Here is a 6,479-nt window from a genome sequence, read left to right as displayed (position 1 = left end):
CATTGCTTATGGAATGTGCATATTTAGCAAGTATGGAATGTGCAATTGCTTAAAGTGACAAAAGATACAAGAAGGTGATTAATTTTTTTTGAATCTTAATTTTTTTTGTCATATATCATCCAACACTTTAATCATTTAATTTTTATGTATTTAATTTGTCATCTTATTCAAAGAATCTATAGTAATAGTAAACTTTTCTTTTGGCAGTATTTAGACTTTTGCAGCATTATTTTTTGTTTTATTGGAAATCATAAACATATTGTATTAGTCAAATCTTAATAATTCATATATTTAATATCTGAATTAGTCAAATAAAATTTTATCTTTTCAAACGTTAAAGCTAAAAATCATGTTTATATCAATTTTTTGTCAAACCATATATTAATGATTTATTTAATCAAAATAGATTATATTATACAACAAAGGATATCCTCTAAAGACTGGATTATATCATGTAAAATACCGGATGATATCCTCAAAAGAATTAATGATATCAGGCAAAAACTAAATGATAACCTTCAAAGCCTAGATTATATCACCAAACATATGGATCATATAAGACCAAGTTATCATATACAGTTATCACCATTGACAAAAAAACACTTTAATCATATAGATTGTATATATTTGGATTGTCATTTTGTTAAAAGAATAACAAATAGTAGAACTACATCTTTTTTTTAGCAGGCTTTAGATTTTTGGAGTGTTATTTTTTGGAAATCATATATATATATATATTATATTTTATTAGTCAAATTGCAGTCCTATTAGAATTAATATTCCTATTTCCTATATCAAATATATGAATAAATCAAATTGCATTATCTTAACATTTCATTGTTTCACACGTAAATAGCTATTTAAAGCATTTATCTTTAAAAAAACCTTTGTCTATATATAGCTTGAGTCTATATACAGCTTGTGTCTATCTATACAAACCTTTAAGTCTATCTAAACCATACTTACTCTACTTCTTATTCTTCTTCAAAAAAAAAAAAAAAAAAAAACTTCCTCTTTGAAATGCAGAATGAGAATTTTTATGAAAACATGGAATACTGCATTGTGAAATGGAGACCATCTTGTAGAATTTTGCTTGTAAGATTATATTTTTATCTAATATAATAGTGTTTATATCTTACTAGTAATTAATTTTTTGTTAATGTGTGTTTTCAGCTTCTTCCTGCCAAATGGAAGTTATTCCTGCTTTCATTTAAAGATACATCAAGAGTGTTTGAGGGAACAATGGACGTGCTTGAAACGTCCAGGTGCTGAGTGGGGAAGAAGATACAAGCAATTCTGGAGGATTTTTCATTAATGAAGAGTGACAGGACTTTGTGGATTGAAATAATTTAGCTGTTAGTGAAAATCTGCATGTGTATTATTAAAATAATTTTTTTTTATATTAGAGTTTTTGATAATAATGGTAATGAAGGCTTCCTACCGAAGCCGAAAATGGTATTTAAGATGTAGTACTATTATTTTGTTTTAGTCTTGAAATGTTATATATTATGTATTATGCTTTATTATTATAATAAAATAAATAAAATGATGTATTATGTATTTTATAACCTGCTTTATCAGAAATATAATATCCTCAAATATACATATCATATCCGCAAATTAATATATCATATCCTCAATTGAGAAAAAAAATTCTTCTAAGTTAAGATGATATCATTAAAAGGCTAAATATATCATATCCTCAAACAAATATATCATATCCTCAAACAAATATATCATTTCATGCTGTATCTATTTCAATTATCAAATATATGATTCTCACAATAAAGGATATCTTTTATACATTAGAGGATATGATTCTCGCAATATAGGATATCACTTATTCATAAGAGGATATGTTTTCTCACAATACAGTATATAATTTAAAGGAATTAAGAATATAATTTACACAAAAGAGGATATGTTTTACACATTAAAGGATATGACACAAAGCAATGAGGATACTAATTACACATAGAGAATATCATTCAAAAGAATGAGGATACGATTCACACATAAGAGGATATAATTCTCACAATAGAGGATATTCGTATGTTTAATGAATCTAAAAGTGTTCAATTAATAAAAAAAAAATCAGTATAATGATTTGAAAATAATATGTTTGTGAACAGAGGATATAAGTATGTGAACAGAGGATATAAGAATATGAAATGAGGATACCAATTACACATATAGAATATCATTCAAAGGAATGATTCTCACAATAGAGGATATTCGTATGTTTAATGAATTTAAAAGTGTATCAATTAATAAAAAATAATATGTTTGAGGATATAAGTATGTGAACTGAGGATATAAGAATGTTAAATGAGGATTTAAGTACATCAATTGAGGATATATGTATATAGATGATATCTCTATCATCTATTATACAGATTATTAAATATATCTTAAATAAAATATTATTATTATTATTAAATATATCTTTAATATAATATTATTATTATTAAATTCTTTAATAAAATATTAATATTATTCAAAATATCTTATCCTAAACCAAACAACACATTGTTAAAAAAAAACCCTAAACGACATATAACTTGACACCCCCCTATATATAGTACAATTTTCTTTATCAAAGTTTCACTTCAAATCTATATTTTTCTTCTCTTCAAATCTATCCTTTAGTATCAACAAACCTAATCCTAATTTTTTCTGCAAAAATGGAAAACAAAAAATCATCATGAAATAAAAAAAAAAGTACGATTTGATTGATACTGAAGGAACCGATATAAAATCATTGGAGATCCAATTGAGCTATCTCAAGGGTCAGTTACAGGGAGCCATTGATCAATGCAATGCTGAGGAAAAGCTTTGTATTGATTTTACAAAGGAAGTGAACAATATTGAAAACCTCGTGAAATAGAGAAGAAAAAGGAGTGGGAAGATGATATTGCCGCTGCTGCAGAGGCTTCTGAAGAAATTTGGGAGGAAATGCAGAAGAATAAGAGGGTGGTTGGACAATCTTCAAAGTAGTTATCCATAATTGTATCTCTTCTTGTCATCTGATTTTGAGAACTCACTAGGGGAGGGTAACTGCGTTTCTTTTAGTTTTTCAACTTCAAAGGCAACATCTTTTAACTTTGAGCCTGCAGGACAATACCTAAAAACAACACTCTTTCACTACCCAAATTCTTTAAGACATCCCAATTTTAAAAGATGGGATGTTTTAGAGCACTTGGGAAGTGAAAGGGTGTGTTTGTAGGTATTGTTTGTAGCCTCAAAGTTAAAATTTGTTATGTTTGAAGTTGAAAAGGCAGAAAAAATGCAGTTACACTATCGTATTTTAAAAGTAGTAAGTTCTTGAAATATGATGACAATAAGGATATGATTAAAAATTAATGTTTTTTTTATGTATTTTCATATTTTGAAAAATATTAGAAAAACGTAATATATATATATACTTGCTAATAAAATTTTATTTCGTATTAAGGCTTGATTCCTGCCTCAATAAAAACAAATCCTGAAACGCATTTATCATATCATCAATAGAGAAAAACAAATCCTCAAAACGCATATATCATATTTTCTTATAAATAAATTATATCCTCTAATTAGTTGAAAGAATCTAACAAACCTTCTTAAAATTAAAAAACCAAATCCTCAAACACATATATGATATCCTAACACTACTAAAATTACATGAAAAGAAACCCCCTAAAATTAGCCTAAGAAACCCCTTTTGAGGGAGTCTCTAGCTCAGTGGTGTCTTAGACTAAGAAACCACTTTTTTAAAGGGGTTTGTTTGCTCCACTTAAATAACTCCTTTTTTAAAGAAGGGGTTTCTTAAATGCTCCTGAAAATATTCTATACTATTATGTAAGGAACCCCTTTTTTCAAGAAAGAGGGTTTCTTATATTATTCTTAAGAGATCACTTTTCTAAAAAGGGGGTCTCTTTGATTTGTTCGTAATTGAAAAAAAATTATATATTTCAATATAACTATTGAATACATTCTTTGTAATATACGACAGCTATACCACAATATATACAATAACTCTACATTTCACTCCCATTTACTGTATGAATAGAACTTTCACATAACTAATTTACAAGTGGAAATAGAAAAAATTACTTAATTTCATCTATTTAAAGTTAGATACGAAAACAAAATCTTTGACAAAAACAAATTATTTAAAATCTCTAAATAAATTACAATTGTCTCCAAACAAAAATTGATATAATTTCATTAGATTCTTTGCGTTCCTTCGTTGAATTTTACGGTAATTTCCACCTACAAAACACACAAAATTCACCAAAATAATAAATCAAAAGTTACAAAAGCAAAAATAAATAAACAGCCGAACATCAAACTAATTGATAAAAGGAAAAAAAAATTGAAATGGAATATCAGAAATAAAATTTAAACGGAGTAGCGAAGTAGTATGTACAATTAAGAAAATAAAAATAAAAATTAAATTTAAAACTAAAACAATCTAAAAAAATCACAAATTATGAACAACTATAAGCGCAAATTATAAGTAATTCGAATCTAAAAAATACAAAGAAAAAACTAAAAGCGCAAATTATGAATAGATCTGATGGAAAATACAATTAAAATCAAACTAAAACGAAAACCAAACATAAAAATAAATTAAAAAAATAAAACCATTTCCTAAAAAATGAAATAGAGTGGCCATTTAATAAAAAAAAAGGATCTAAAAAATTTATTAAGAGAAAAAAAAATGAAAGTAATATATAAAACCAATTTTTTACACATTGATAGCATTTACCTTTGAGTGCTCTCTTGAATTCTAAACCGAAGAGATCGAGAAAACTCAAGATTTGGGCGCTTGAATAGAGAGTAAAGAACGGAGGATTCAATGGAGAAAAAAATAGAGTTTGATTAGAGAGGAGAAAAAGAGAGAAAGAGATGTGTTAACTTAGAGAGATAAAGAGGAGAAAAATAAAAGGGGGGAGGCGGTTGGTATCATATGGGTGATATAGAAGAATTGCTAGGGTTAGAGATAAAAGGGGAGCTTATTTTTTTATTCTTTTTTCAGATTAATTTATTAGTATGTAAGAAACCCCTTCTCATAAGAAGTGATTCCTTATATTGTAATAAATTTATAGAAATAAATAAGGAACCATTTTTCCTTGGAAGGGGTTTCTTATTTGCAAGTATAAGAGACTTCTTATTTGAGAAAATAGGTTTCTTTTATTAAGAAACCCCTTATCAAATAATTGTGGTTCCTTATCATTGGTTCCTTATCCATGATTTGTAGTAGTGTAAATCGAGAAAAATAAAACCTCAAAACCTTATATCATATACTTTGAGAAAATTAAACAAACCTACCTCAATTTAAAATCAATAAAAACAAATCATGAAACGCATATATCATATCCTCAATAGAGAAAAACAAATCCTCAAACCGCATATACCATATTTTTTATAAATAAATTATATCCTATGATTAATTAAATGGAAGAATCTAACAAACCTTCTTCAAATTGAAAAACCAAATCCTCAAACACATATATGATATCCTAAATCGAGAAAAGAAAAACCTCAAACCCTTATATCATATCCTCTGAGAAAATTAAACAAACCTAGCTCAATTTAAAATCAATAAAAACAAATCCTGAAACGCATATATCATATCCTTAATCGAGAAAAACAAATCCTCAAACCGCATATATCATATCCTCTTATACATAAATTATATACTTTGATTATTGAATATCCTCAAACACATATATTATATCCTCAATAGAGTTAAACAAATCCTCAGAGCTTTATATCATATCCTCTAATAAACTTAAATGAATCTACCTTAACTTACAAATCATTGAAAACAAATCTTGAAACACATATTACATATCCTCAATTAAGAAAACCAAATCCTCACACATATGTATCATATCATATTATGGATACACTGTATCATTTAAATCAGTTTTACAAACCTACCTCAACTTAAAAAAAAAAGCGCGGGTTTTAAGCCAGACCAAAACAAGCTTGTGGGCTTATATATATTAAAATAAACCTAGGTTTTCACGTCGATACTCATTTTTGTTCAAAAAATCAAGAGAAAAGTGAAATAACGATGGAAAAAAACTCAGCAAATTATCAACAAAATGAATCAAATGATCAACAAAATGCAAAAAAAAAAAAAAAAAAAAAAATCAACACAATGAATCAATTTCACCGAATTTTTCTGCATCAACGTAAAAAAATTATAGAAGCTCGATTGAACAAAATGAAGCAAATGCACCGGAAATTCAATCAAATGCTAAACAAGCACAGAATGATCATGAAAAAGTATAAATTTCTCCTAATGAATCTACTGTAACATCTGAAAAAATAGGTATTTTGATCTAAATTTTTTGCTTCATTTGAAAATAGTATATTATAACGTTTATATGCATCTAAAATATATGTATTTTATCTAAGAACAAAAAAATTTAGGTAAAAAATAGAGCATTTTACATACAACAGATCATATAATTTATAATAGA

The sequence above is a fragment of the Chenopodium quinoa genome, unplaced genomic scaffold (genome assembly GCF_001683475.1).
Source record: "Chenopodium quinoa cultivar QQ74 unplaced genomic scaffold, ASM168347v1, whole genome shotgun sequence".
In the NCBI taxonomy this organism is placed as follows: Eukaryota; Viridiplantae; Streptophyta; class Magnoliopsida; order Caryophyllales; family Amaranthaceae; genus Chenopodium; species Chenopodium quinoa.
Note: the sequence above shows the minus strand (reverse complement) of the source record.